Source organism: Pinus tabuliformis, chromosome 1_1, assembly GCF_031772625.1.
Source record: "Pinus tabuliformis cultivar Carrire ecotype Pingquan chromosome 1_1, CPIR1, whole genome shotgun sequence".
Lineage (NCBI taxonomy): Eukaryota > Viridiplantae > Streptophyta > Pinopsida > Pinales > Pinaceae > Pinus > Pinus tabuliformis.
In genome coordinates, this window is record NC_142297.1 from 872440105 (window position 1) to 872454688 (window position 14584).

The 14584-nt window shown below is 37.1% G+C and overlaps 1 pseudogene; it reads right to left on the bottom strand.

The window, feature by feature from the left end:
- Positions 1–10963: 10963 nt before the first annotated feature.
- Positions 10964–13461, bottom strand: LOC149217089 (coatomer subunit alpha-1-like; annotated as a pseudogene).
- Between the last annotated feature and the right edge of the window lie 1123 nt (positions 13462–14584).

A 14584-nucleotide genomic window follows, 5' to 3' on the forward strand; every position in this document is an offset into this window, starting at 1 on the left:
AATTGAAAAGTATGCTTTGTTGTATCTATTAGCAATACATTTGATTCTTTATAATTATCTCCATATTGGGACCACACATCGATCAACTTTTTCTCATAAAATTGTCTTGTTCTCCTTGCTTCCAATTTTGTTTGCAAATAACAATGAGACTTGTGCCATGCAAATTTAAAGTCCTCTGTATCAATATTTGACTTTTCAAGTACTTTTCAGATGTACTTGTCAGTGACATTGATGTCCATATTGTGACATCATAATTTTTTAAGCAGCATTTTAATACCTCTGACTGAAAAAGCCTTAAAAAATAAGACCTACCACCAAACTATCAATCTAGTTCTCTTTGAATATGAAAATTGTGTCCATCTTTGGTGTATGATTTGAAGAATACTCCTTCCATTTCAAATATCAACATCTTTTGACTTCTAGTAATGCCCATCTGCATCTGCACTGTAACCACATGTATGATATTAAAATATCTATACTTCATTGCTTAAGGACATAAACACCTACCAAATTAAAAATGATGTTAGTATTTATTATGAATTGTTTCCATTTATATGCAAAGGGAATTTTACAAGTTAATTATAATAAAAAATACAAATACAATGACCCCATTAAAATGAACAAACTAATGATATGTTTAATTTATATATACAACCTAGTACCTTTATTTAATTTGTATGGAATACAATTCTTCTACGAAAGTGTTGACCCACCATTAAAATCATTGATTTTAATACTTATGATGATTTCTTTAATTGCAATTGAAAAATATAATTACAATGGTCTAGTGCAAGTAAACAAACTAATTATATATTAACTTCCAGATACAATATAATACAACTTTTAAATTTCAAACCTAATTAATTATATGCTAATTTCTAGAGTCTCTACCTTAGTTGCTTTTGGTGTTGCTTTTAGTACAAATTGTATGTTTATTGTTGGTGCTACGTAAAACCTAATATAGTTTTTCAACTTGTATGGAATAAAAAAAATTATAAGAATGCAATGGGTCATCTTTCACATTACTAATTTCTAAGAGGTATAATGATAACTTAAACCACGAATGAAACAAATAATTGTAATGATCTAATTCAAACAAATAGACCAGTTATCTATTAATTTTTACATATAATGTAATCCATTGCAAAAAATTCTATAGCATGGGAAATTTTGATATGAAAACATTAAATGACCATTCAAATCAATAACTGTTATCAACACAATATCTCACCAAAAAAAAAAAAATAGAAATATTTTATTTTTAGTAATGACAAACCAAATCAACAATTATTTTATTAGTGTTGTGAAATAAAAGCAATAATTCATGATGTCATACATATAATAGCATGAAATAGACATCGCTCGTCTTAAGGCACTTCTAAATGCAATTTGTGGCTATGTATTCGGTCTTGGTGGTGCTTATAACAACTGACTTATGTTTCTTGCTCATCCATGATATCGAAGCAGAACCTAAAAAGAACCAGCACTAAGGAGTGCTCTAGTGATCCTCCACACTGGGTGCCCAGTTATCATTCAAATAATCATGCAGCTTCATATTTCCGACAGTGTATCTCAATCCATGAGAGATTGTGCCCCAAAGATATCTCAGAAGATTCTTGGGACCAATCCAGTGAAGCTCAACCAAATATGAGCTCACCATGCTAACTGCAAAATATATATCCGAACGGAAGTTCACCAAGAACATCAATGCAAATGAGTTTATGAAACTCAGTGGCATTTCCCAAATCTGGTCCGGCATCACCACCATATAACTTCTAAAAGTTAAGATCCTTGAGGTAGTCACGGGCTTGCAGTTTACCATTCCATATCTGGAATCCAACTCCCTCTTACTTCTGCAAGTGAGAGGGTCTGCACCTGTTAGAAATAGGTTGTTCTCATAAGGCATCGGTATGAGAGGTATATCATCCACAACCTTCAAACAATGGTTTGGATCGCCTTCAATCTTAGTGAATCTCAGCTTCATCTGACAACTATCAATCCTCTCATATCAAACCCGGGGTGATTTGCTTCAAGCCATAGAGGGCTTTCTTCCACCTGCACACATGAGATTCCTGGTCATCAATCTCAAACTTCCTCGAGTTGTTCCAAACCTGTGGACCTGCTACATGAGGGGAATGGTCCCCTTGTGAGATTTTCCTTCAGTACATCTCAAACATGTACCTTCATGCTCCCTTTGAATTCAGGGATCCCTGTCAACATCTGACTCATAGACCTCTGGTGTTGTGTCAACTAACATGGTCCCCAATGGACTTTCTGCAATTTGATACAAATTGCCAACCCTGAACCCACAAGTAAAAGCATCCTTGAAAATTCTATTTTCAAACACATACCTTTCCATCGATGAATTCCACCTTGAAACCTTTGACTTCCATTACCGAAATGGACAACAGGTTCTTCTTGCGATCAGGTACGTAAAAGAAATTATGTAAATGAATCGAGTTACCCTCATTCAATTGAGGCCCTCATTCAATTGAGGGGTAACACCCTTTCCGAGATAGGTGGCATCAACTCCAAGTATAATCCCATGAATGTTTCCATCTCTCCAAATTAGATAGAGAGCACCCTTCTATTCAATGGAGTGCCTTGAATCACTACAATCAATAAGCCAGATTCCCAAAGAATTTGAAGGAGAGGGACAATACAAGATAACACTTCTTTATCTTATCAGAAACAACATTTGATTCTTCATACCTGGGGTTCCTTGGTTTCTCTGAAGAGTCAGTTGTGTCATGTCATTCCTCTGATCGTTGAAGATGTCCCTGGAATGATTGTTATCATCATCAAGCGATGTGTCCCTGCCAGTCGGACACTCCTTTGCATAATGGCTGAACTTATTTCAACCAAGGCATCTACCTTTCCTTCCACCCTTAGATTCAGACTTCCCATTGAAGTGATCTTCAAGTAGGCCATCAGAAACTTCCGTTGCGCCATTCTGATAATATTATTTGCTTCAACTTCACCCTTGGTGAATTAGAAGAGGGATGAGGAATCCATTGATCATTTTGTCATTTCCCAACTGTCTTCGGTGATTGCTCTTTCACTCTTTCTTGGGCTTTGTCTTCACCTCAGCTCTGATACCATGTTAAGTTTTGGGTATGTTCTATTCTAGAGCAACTTATTTCAATTTTCACAGTTAGCTCAATATTTTTTCCGGATTAGCAATCACATCAACATTAAAGTAACTACAGATAGAACATAAATATAAATTGTAGAAGACAAGCCAAGACAAAAGGACACAAGATGTGGTGCTAGCCAGGGACAAACCCCAATGTGTGGAAACCCTTGATCAATTCTTCTTATATGTTCTTCAATAGTTCAGCAGAGAGAGAGAGAGACAGAGAGGTAGTACATAGACAACTGAATTCAACACTTTGACTTATCTAAATGAGAACATAGATCATCTATAAGAAGATGATGCATGAGATTAGTTGAAGACATGTTGCTTCAACTGATTCTCCAATGTGACTCCTTCACCTATCATCGTGCATCTCGTCATCATGCTGCACCCATCATCACAATGTTGGACCTCATGACTACTGCACTTAATGTTGTATTGTTGTCCCATGTGTCATGGTTGAACCATGTTGTCCATGTTTTTTGTCCCATTGCTTGCTTGTTTTCCCTTTCATGCTTGGTGTACTTGTTGCTAAGTACCATACAATTGTCCCAATGTTAGTTTGATGTCCCTTACATGTTGATGTATCATTGATGCTTGGTGTACTTGCTGATAAATACCATACAATTGTCCCAATGTTAGTTTGTTGTCCCTTGCATGCTGTTGTACCATTGCATGCTTGGTGTACTTACTGTTAAGTACCATAAAACTGTCCCAATGTTAGTTTGTTGTCCCTTGCATGCTATTGTACTAATGTGCTATACTTGCAGCACCATGAACTTGCTATATCATACTACTGCACCTCACCATTGTGTTGCCCCTCATTATGCTATGATACACTTCGTCACTATACCCATCATGTTGCAGCGTTCATCATCATGTTGCTGCAATATATCATCATCGTGTTGCTTCCATCATCATGTTGCTTCAATGTATCATCATCACTGTTTTGGGGCTTTTCTATTTGCTGCATTGCTGGACTGGTTAGGACATTCTAACAGCAGTCCTAACAGCGTTCAAAATGTGGCCAGAATAGCCCTCCACAACTGCATCTGCCTTTCTAAGAGGGGAGGAAAGCCTTGAATGCAATGCTCGGCTGTTCCAACCTCTATTCCATCCTTCGGCCTCCTCTTATCTATTGTGGCTTGCTACAGCAAGTTGTCCCTTAGTTGTGGTAGCCCTTCTAGGGGATATTCCTTCACCTAACCACCCCAAAACAATCCCCCTGCCTCTCAACCTCAAGATGTGGGTTGCGGCCTTCTTCAATAGCTCCTCAACCTCCTGGAATAGCCCCCGAACTCCTCATTGTTCTCTTCTAGGCTTGTTGCGGCTAGGGTAGATCCATACCACCCTTAGGACAGTGTATAAGCTTCTTCATAGGCTACGTTAGGGCTTCTCCATAGGGCAGCGTTAGGGCTTCTCAATAGGGCAGCGTTAGGCTTCTCCATAGGGCAGTGTTATTCCTTAGGATCTCTCCTCCTACTAAAACCCAAAGACAAGTAGAGAGGAAGAGATCCCAAGTGTTTGTAGAAATGACTTGAAGGCCACCTCTATTTATACTAAAACATTGGGCACAAGTGGGGTTTATTTGGTTGTTGGCCGACCTTGACAAATTGTCCCACAACACAAATAAATTTAGATCTCCATGAATACTTATCGGAATCGGATGATCTTTAGATCAATCCTACACCTCTCGATGAGAGGGATCCAAGAAAAATATCAACTACCATTTAAAAAAAGATGACCCACATAGAGTTTGGCGCTAGTTTCCAATTTTAACAGCATAAAAACAAACACATAAAAACATTATAGGGTGAAATAAATCTAGCATGTGCTAGAATTATGTTTAGCAAAAATAAAAACATGTTTCCAACGACAATATTGCAAAGAAAATTAAATGTAGCACATGCTAGATTTATTTTTGGTACAGACAAAAGCACATTGCCAATAACAACATTAGAAGGGGAAATAAATTTAAGCATAAGAAAAAAAAGAAAAACTCATATCAACATTGGTAGGTGAAAGAAATCTAACTTGTGCTAGAAAGTAATAACAACATTAGAAGGGGAAATAAATTTAAGCATAAGAAATATATAACAAAAAAAAAACTCATATCAACATTGGTAGGTGAAAGAAATCTTACATGTGCTAGAATTACTTCTAGCACAAACACAAATATGTTGTCAACAACAACATTAAAGCAAGGTAAAAGAAAATCTATCTAACATGTGTTAGATTTCCTGTTAGCACAAACACAAGTACATAGCAACAATGTAGAGTGAGAAATCTAGCAACTGCTAGATTTATGTCTACCACAAATACAAGCACGTTGCCAACAACAACATTGTAGAGTATAAGAAATATAGCCCGTGCTAAAAAAAATTCCAACACAAACATGAGCACATTTCAATTTGAAAGAAATCTAACGCATGTTATATTTCCGTCTAGCACAAACACAAGCACATAACAACATTGTAGGACTAAAGAAGTCTAGTGCATGCTAGATTCATTTCTATCACAAACACAAGTAGATTGCAAGCTGAAGGAAACAAAACACATTCTATATTCCTTCCAGCCATTGTTTTAAAAAACAACCAAGTCGACTTTGACTCGACCGAGTCAGACCGAGCCAATGCCTTGCCGGGTCAGCTCGGCGGCCAAAACGGAATGGCTGGTAGAGTTGTTATCGAACCATTCATTGACTCGATCAGCTCGATAACAACTTGGTCGACTCGATAATGACTCGGCCGGCTCGGTAACAACTTGGTCGGCTAGCCTCTTTGACAAAAATCCTGAAGCACATTTGTCAAAAGTTGTTCCGCCTCCTACATATCAATGGTTGGGTTGTTGTTTATTACATATTTATAGCCCTAAAGTAATCTATCGTTGTGAGAAAGTTTTGAAAATTACAAGGCCGAAGTATGGTTATCCTAGTGGCATGAATTAGAACACTGAAACAATGCATTAAGCCATACAATGTTTTTAAAAAGGCAAACGTTCTGGAAATGGACTAATAAATACATATTTACCTCCAATAGTTCTGGAGCTTGACTAGATTAAATTAAGGGTTTTGAGACTTCATTAGGGGCAGAGAATTGGTATTATTGTTGTTGTAGTCTAGTGATTGTCCTTAGGCTGAGGCAGAAAAGAATCCTGGCAGTGGTGGCTAAGTATGAACTTTGTATTGGACAGTGCACTGGGTGCCATTTTGTTATAATGGATACATTCATGAGCCTACTTTGATCATATGTTGTCTTCTCTCTATATTCTAAAGCTTTGTGTTTGGAAACATGAATGAAAATCTTTAAAATTATGTTATATATATATATATATATATATATATATATATATATATATATATGTATTTTTTACAACTCCTGAGTCATTGAAATCAAACCAGTTGAGTTGATACCGAGTCAGAGTCGAAGTCGAAGCTAACCCTCGGCTATTTCTGAACCAGAGTCGAAGTCAGAGCTAACCCTCGGCTTTTTCTGAACCGGAGTCGGAATTTTAAAACATTGCTTCTAATACAAGCAACCATATTTCCAAAAACATTGCATTGTGAAATAAATCTAGTGCATGCAAAATTTCCTTCTAGCCCAATGATAAGCACATCGCCAACAACAACATTGCAAGGTGAAAAAAATCAATGTGTTTTAGATTTTCTTCTAGTATAAACACACGCAAACACAAACATTATAAGGTGAAATAATTATAGCTCGCGCTAGATTTACTTCTAGCACAAACACAACCATGTTGACAACAACAACATTACACGGCAAGGAAACCTAGTGCATGCTAGATTTCTTTCTAACACAAACACAAGCACATTACAGGATGAAAGAAATATAACCCATGCTAGATTTCCTTCTAGCACAAACACAAGAACATAACAACATTGTAGGGTTAAAGAAATATAACACACTAAATTTACTTCTAGCACAAACTGAAACATATTGCCAATAACAATATTGCAATAAAAGAAATCTAGCATGTGCTAAATTTCCTTCTAACACAATCACATGCAAAATTCCAATAACAACATTGCAAGGTCAAAGAATTCTAGCATATTTCCTTCTAGCACAAACAACCAAATTTCCAACCACAACATTGCATTATGAAAGAAATCTAATGCATGCTAAATTTCCTTATATCTCAAACACAAGCACATAAAAACAATGTGAGGTGAAAAAATTCTAACATGTGTTATATTTACATTTAGCAAAAACACAAGCCTATTGCCAACAACAACATTATCAAGCAAAAGAAAGCTAACACATGCTAGATTTCATTCTATCATACACAAGTATATTGCTAATAACAACATTGTAAGATGAAAGAAATCTAACGAATGTTAGATTTTCTTTAGCACAAATAAGCACATAACAACTTTAACCCTTAGTAGCTCCCACACACATACTTTTATTTGCATGTTTGTTTTTTGACACCTAACACCCCTCAAGTCATTTCATGGACTTTTTTGAGAAGCCAATGCACTTTTATCATAATTATTAAGTTATGTGAAACCCATTTTGTATGCACATGGGGTCTTACCCCCATACTCTTTTCATCTTATTTGGTCTGCAGTGCTAATGCGTTTATTAGTGTGCATGAAATATCATATTTGCAACACCAGACTTTTTAGCCTCAAAACATATAAAAGCATATGCACATCGATACTCTGGTCCCAAAACATATACACATACATACACATGGGCATGATACCCCCACTAGCCTAATCTTTGCATGTACATGTTATTGAGAATCGAGGGGTTGGAATTGGGGTGTTAGAAAAATCATCCAACATAGACAAAATTTTAGAACCTAAAATACACTAGAGGATGTGTTCCACAGTTGGAACAAGGTTATATTTATCTAATGCTTTATTGATATTTTTGAAATCAATGAAAATATCGGTTTCTCCATTCTTATTCCTAAGAGGGACCATATTGGATACCCACAGGGAATGATGAATGATAAAAAATATTTTTCCTCTTATATTCATTTTCATTTGTTATTATATTGTTGAATACATATCTAAAGAATGTTTGTTGAATAGGATTTATATATTTCTTGAATGATATCACATCCTAAATGATTTTAGTGTCATGGGTCTTTGAATCAGTGTAATTCTACGAGAAAAAAGTCTTTATAATTCCTTAAGGAAATGAAAAAATGTAGCCCTCTCAATAGGCACGTATCCAATACCTAGATAAGTATTTTGTGGGTATTATTTGTTACAGAGATTTGAACCACATATTTAAGAAATAAGTTCTCACTCTTTGGTTTTGCATCTAGAGGCAATATATTAATTTGTTGATCACAATGTCAATTTTCATCAATGGTTGATCCCCTAAAAGTATCTCCCTATGTGAGGAATTCTAAAATAGGGGCATCATCATCAAAAAATATCTAGTTTGTAATATTGTTTGGTATAGAAGGTCTCGAAAATTGTTCATTAGAAAACATGTCCATAGAAAAGTTTTACAATGGTATAAATATAGGAGTTGTGTTTGAAAGTAAATTTGCATTTGCATTTGACTTCAATGTACATAATTAATATTGAATGTTTCAAAATTAGAAATAATAAACAATGCCTCATCTCTATAATTCTTAAGGTGATTAAAATACAATGAATTGAATTTCCTAAATATTTGATAACTACTTGTAAATCCTTATTAGTTGGAGCTATTTAACATCCAAATCTATCACTTTTTTAAGGCATTGTATCAAAGCCTCATACTTAGTGACATTATTTGTGCATGGGAAATACAAGCGACAAGACATCAAATATTTGTATCCTTTAAGATCTCTACGAGTGCATCTAGAGCTTAGTCATGAACTCAAATTAGAGCCATCAAAAAATAAAAACCATACATTTTAATTTACATCTAAATTTAGTAATTTTAAAGACCTAAGTTCCTCTTCTCCCCATTGATTACCTCTGTCTTCACTATTCCAGAGCTCTGACGCAAGCGCCACGCATAAGGTTAAGATTTTTTTCATCATAAGCCTTAGATTCCCAATTTCCCATTACTCTTTTTAAGAATTGCGATTGATAGGTTTAGCAATCTCAGTTTTTGAGCATCTGGGTACTCAAGAAACTATTGATTTATTGTGTGAAAAGGAAGTGGGTCTAATCAAGCACATCTTCTGCAGGATAGAATTTGGGAGGGTTTTCATCGGATTTGGGCACCTGCGGTTGTTTGGCATGCTGGGAAAAATTGCCCTGTTCTTTTCCTTAAGGGCCCAAATACCTCTTTTGTGATACATTTTTTATTGTTTGGCATGCTAGGAAAAACTGCCCCCGTTCTTTTCCTTGAGGGCCCAAATAACCCTTTTGTGATACATTTTCGATCTGGAAAAACGACCCACTCCCCTTATCAGTATGAGTTCTTTGTTTCTTGAAACCCTCTGCTTCCCATGGTAATCTCTCCTTCTGCTGCTGCAGCAATCTCTTTCTCTGATATCAGCTACAGAGGACGACTTACTATGAAATGCTATAATTTTACTACTAGTGTTCGGGATTTAAAAAAGGTTTGGTGCACCTAGTTTGGTAATAAAAACATGTTTAGAAAGTAGTTCTTTTTCTTTATACGCCAAGTTTGGTCCCTTGGATCCTAATATAATATGCATTGAGTTTAAAACGACCTTGCCTCCAAAGAAAAAGGAAGACCAAAGAGTCCTAGATGTTGAAGCCCTAAAGGCCTTATAATTTGTCCTTGAGATGAAGTGGTGTTTGGCTGCGAGGTTTAGTTTGAGATTAGGAATGAGGCCACATGGTGTAAGTTTCCTAGGCAGCGTGAATATAATATAACCCACTACTAAATTTTCAGCATATAGACAGGTAAATATACAAATAATGCAAATCTAAATTGTGTCATAGCTTTCCTTCCTGCTGTGAGTCAATTGCATTAAAACATGCCTTGGTTTCAGCATATAAATGACACCTTTTCAAGTGCATGTAGCACAAACACCTGGCTATAGAATTTCCAAGCCTTTCTAGTGTAAAAGTGATGTTACGTTCTGAACTTAGAATACCCGTGTAAACAAAGATAGAAACCCAAATCTAAAGCCCTATGGCCAACATACAAGTATAGACATGAATACTGTTATATAGATGCAAACCAATTCTTTTAATGTAAAATAGTTTTCATTCAAACACATAACAACTTCAAAGTTATAAATTTTGAGTCATAATTAAGAGAGGATTGTTATTTCCAGGCATTAAGAAAATTCACGAATGTTTACTTTGCATCTATAGTCATCATCAAAAGAATAAACCAACTTTGTTCTGCATGTACAAGAAAATTCATTCAGAAAATTCATAAAAATTTAAGTCTCTTGTCCAGCCAATTAGGGCCAGTCTGTACTGGTTAGGTACCAGTCTAGTCAGCAGGCTGGTTCAATACCATGCCCAGTCCAATGGGGCGATTTGACCAGTTCTGATTCTAACAGGACCTACATATGAAAAAGCATTCAAACAATTGCATTGCTTTCTGGTGTTGAATAATAAGACCCTAGTGCCTGTTTCTACTCATACAAACCACTAGAACACTTGCATGATAAAGATAGGATAAACACCCAGGGGGTTCTATCAAAAATTCTCGAGACCTAAAGCTAAATTACTGGCACTTTTCATCGTCTGAGACTGAGAAAGGGAAGCAAAAACACAGACTGAAATTTCAAATTGTCAAAAATGAAAAAACATGGAAAGTTTTACTTCTACTATCACTTCAGTGATCAATAAACAGCCTCCTCCAGTCTCTTAAGAAGACCCTCAAGTCTGTCCAAGACTTGTTAGTGATTGTCCTGCCATATCTCTCAACGTGGCTCTCAAAGGTAGAGAGTGCAATATTGATATGGAAATATGCATGGGTAATGAAATTTCTTGAAATAAAGATGCACATTTAGCACCTAGAAACATCGGAACCCACAATGGAAAGCTCACATATAGGGCAGATATTTCGTTGTATGACTGGAACAAAGCATGTTGTACAATATGGATAGGACACATCCTTCTGATTGACCATGGTATATAGGTGTAAAAGTTGCTGCACCACCAACAAAAGGATTTCTGAAGTCAAAATCATAATTCAATTTTTTGGCATCCTGCAGCTGCCTTTCACATGTCTGCAGAACTTGTTGTACCTTTGTTGAATGGTTGCGGGGGTTCACTTTCCAATAGTCATCAAGCAAAGTTAGCTGTTGTACTAAAGCTCCATCCCTTATAAAAAACACCCATGGTATTCAGCAAAGCCAACCTTAAATGGAATTTTTGAAGGTTGCTATGACTAAAATAAACTGCAAGCTCTTTCTGTTGAACAGTATCATCCTTAACTTCCTTTCTCTTGAACTGCATCTAAAGATCCAGAACACAACCGCAAGCTCACATATAGCACATAGATTTCCCTTTATGATTGGAATAAAGTGTGGTGTACAATGTGGACAGGACACATACTTCTGACCACAGAATAGAGGTGTAAATGTTGCTCCAAAAAAAACAAAAGGATTTCTAAAGTCATAATTCAGTGTTTTTAGCATCCTGCAACTACCTCCCACATGCCTGCAGAACTTGCTGGGCCTTTGTTGCATGGTTTGCAGCGAGCTCATTTGCCAGCAGTTATCAAGCCAAGTTAGTGGCCCTGTAGAGTTCTGTGCAGGGGGGGCGACAGCGTGAACTTGCTACAGCAAGGCGGTTGAGGACTAAAGGAGTAGGCCAAGGCTTTGAAGCCTGCTACAGGAGGACTGAGGAAGCAGACCATGGCCTACAGGACGTAGCTAAAGAACTGCAAGATGGGTAGATTGCTGATTGAGTGTACAGGGGGCATGCCAGGAGGGCTGCCAAGTCACTACGAGTAGTCCAAAGTGTCCAAGGAGTTGGTTGTTGGAGCTGCTAAAGGAACAGCAACTATTGCATGTTGGGACTTCAGTTTATAGTTTATACAGAGCTAACAGCTGTAAGTATTGTTTCGTATTTGGAATTTTGTGCAGGGATTGTAAAGGGCCATTATCCCTAGTGAATAGAAAAGAAATTATCACTGGTGTTTTATTTCCAACTGGAATGATGATATGGTGAAGACCTTGTTGTTGTAGTTAAATGTACTGAAAAACCAAGCTTTTATGTTTTGGAAAACTTGAATTTCCCTAGCAAACACCTATGGTGTTCAGCAAAGCCAACCTCAAATGGACTTTTTGAATGTTGCAATGAGTAGAATAGGCTGCAAGCTCTTGTTGTTCGACAGTATGATCCTTAACTTCCTCTTGACCACCATTTGAAGACCCAGAACACATTCTTTAGCAATTCCAATCAATTTCTTCACCTTCTCAACCTCCTAAAAGAAATCTACATCAATAACTGGAATTGCGTGCAAGATTGTAAGAAATAACCTTAATGCTTCACTAAACTTCCCATCTGTTGTGGCTTTGTAAGCTAACTTCCCATCTGTTGTGGCTTTGTAAGCTAGTCTAAGTTTCTCATCTAATAGAAAAAGCTTAAATACCAAAGCTCATGGACCTCTGACATTTGAGCTAACAGTCTCACTCTAGCCTCCCTCTATTGCTAAGAAGACCACAGTGCAGAAACAAATGTAGGGAGGTATGTATGGCTGCCAATGTAAAGATCCAAAAACAAAGGTTTTAACTTTTAATGGAGTGAAATTCTTAATACCAAGTTGTTGACTTGAGAGCTGCATCGCCATATTAATGTTACTAGCAGCTGCATTCTCACCTGCAAGAAAAGATTTTCTATATCCATATTTGAATTACTGGCATACGTGGTGATGGTGTAACTAATGACATTATGAGTTGTACCTGCAACATTTGCAGCTTAGACATCTGTAGGGGGGAGGTTCAAAGCTTCTACATCCCATCCTACCTCATCGTCATTATCTCCTCTCACTTCTCTATCATTGACCACTACAACCTCGCCATTTTGTTTTTCAACTCCAAAAGTGTCAAGGTCTTAACCCCTATTGGCTGCAGCTCCTTCATCCTCTTCTTCATGGACTGCACCCCCTGCATTATCCAACCCACCAGAAGTGTCAAGGTCTTAACCCCTATTGGCTGCAGCTCCTTCATCCTCTTCTTCATGGACTGCAACCCCTGCATTATGCAACCCACCCTCAAAAAGGCCTTTGGTAACCCTCAATAACAGCCATTCACAATTGCGACAAATTGATGGAGGAGGCACAATAAGTGATGATTTCTTTCCAGATGGCAGAGTGGGCAGATTGCTACCTAACAATTAAGTACAAGCATATCAGCAATCTCTGTAAGCCCATGAACTGCTGCACAAACATATGGGCATTGTGAAACTAACCCATAACATCAATTTATATTTATGCAATCCCCAACATCTTCAAAAACTTATCAATATTGTCCATGACAAGATACAAAATGAAAGCCTTTCAAAATTCTTTAATCTTTGGTAAGAATATTCAACAATGGCAGCATTTCCTTACCAAAGGGCCTCAGTTCCAAGTGTATACCAGTGACCTTAACATCTCTCTGTTTTGCAGAAGCAACATCAATTTGATTAGTTTCACCCTACACTGCTAAGTTAAATCATGCCTTCTCATCTTTGAAAAAGTGAAGAGCCGCTTCTGGGAAACCCTTCAGATGCAGCTAAGCAATCACTGCCTGTCCACAAATCAGTTCCTAATCATGCTCATAACATTGTCATACTTCCTTTTTATCACTGCCAGCTTGAATATATACTCATGCAAAAATCTGTATGACACGGTTATTTCCAACTCATTCATGCGATTGACAGAATTCTCAGACACCTTCATTATACATACTTGAACATCAAGTGTTCCAATAAGGCCACCGTTTCTGTTTGGAAGACAACAAAACACAATTGTCACCCCGACCACCACTCTTAAGTTTTAACACAAATAATCTTATGCAGAGAACAATGTACAAGCTCCTTGCTTCCAATGATCATTGCATGCTTGCTCAGCAAGGCTACATTTTCCATGTCATCTGACTAAATGTATTTAACAAATGGAATATGGAGGTCCCCAGGTACAATCCTCTGTTGCAAACCAAGGTTGTTGTTTTTTCTTCCTGCATTGTGTCACTCTTATGTCCCAGCACTATCTTCTGGCCCAAGAAGGTGGTTTTATGTTCCTGCACAAAAAATTGTATCCACAGTTACTGGACAACTAGACTTCTTGATCACCTTATTTCTGTGATTTTTATCACTTGGTTATGACTCATGTCAGTGACTGCCAATTGATTGCAAGTAAAAAAGGCAGCAGGTCCTCCAAGTCGCTGTCTTTTCTTCTTGCATTGCGTCACTTCTCCCAAGTCCCAACACTATCCTCTGGCCCAGGAATAAGTTCATATCACCCACCATCAACATCCAAACGTATTAGGACAACATTCTCCATGGGGCTAAACAACAATGATCATCATCCTTGATCCAATTCATGGATCCAACCC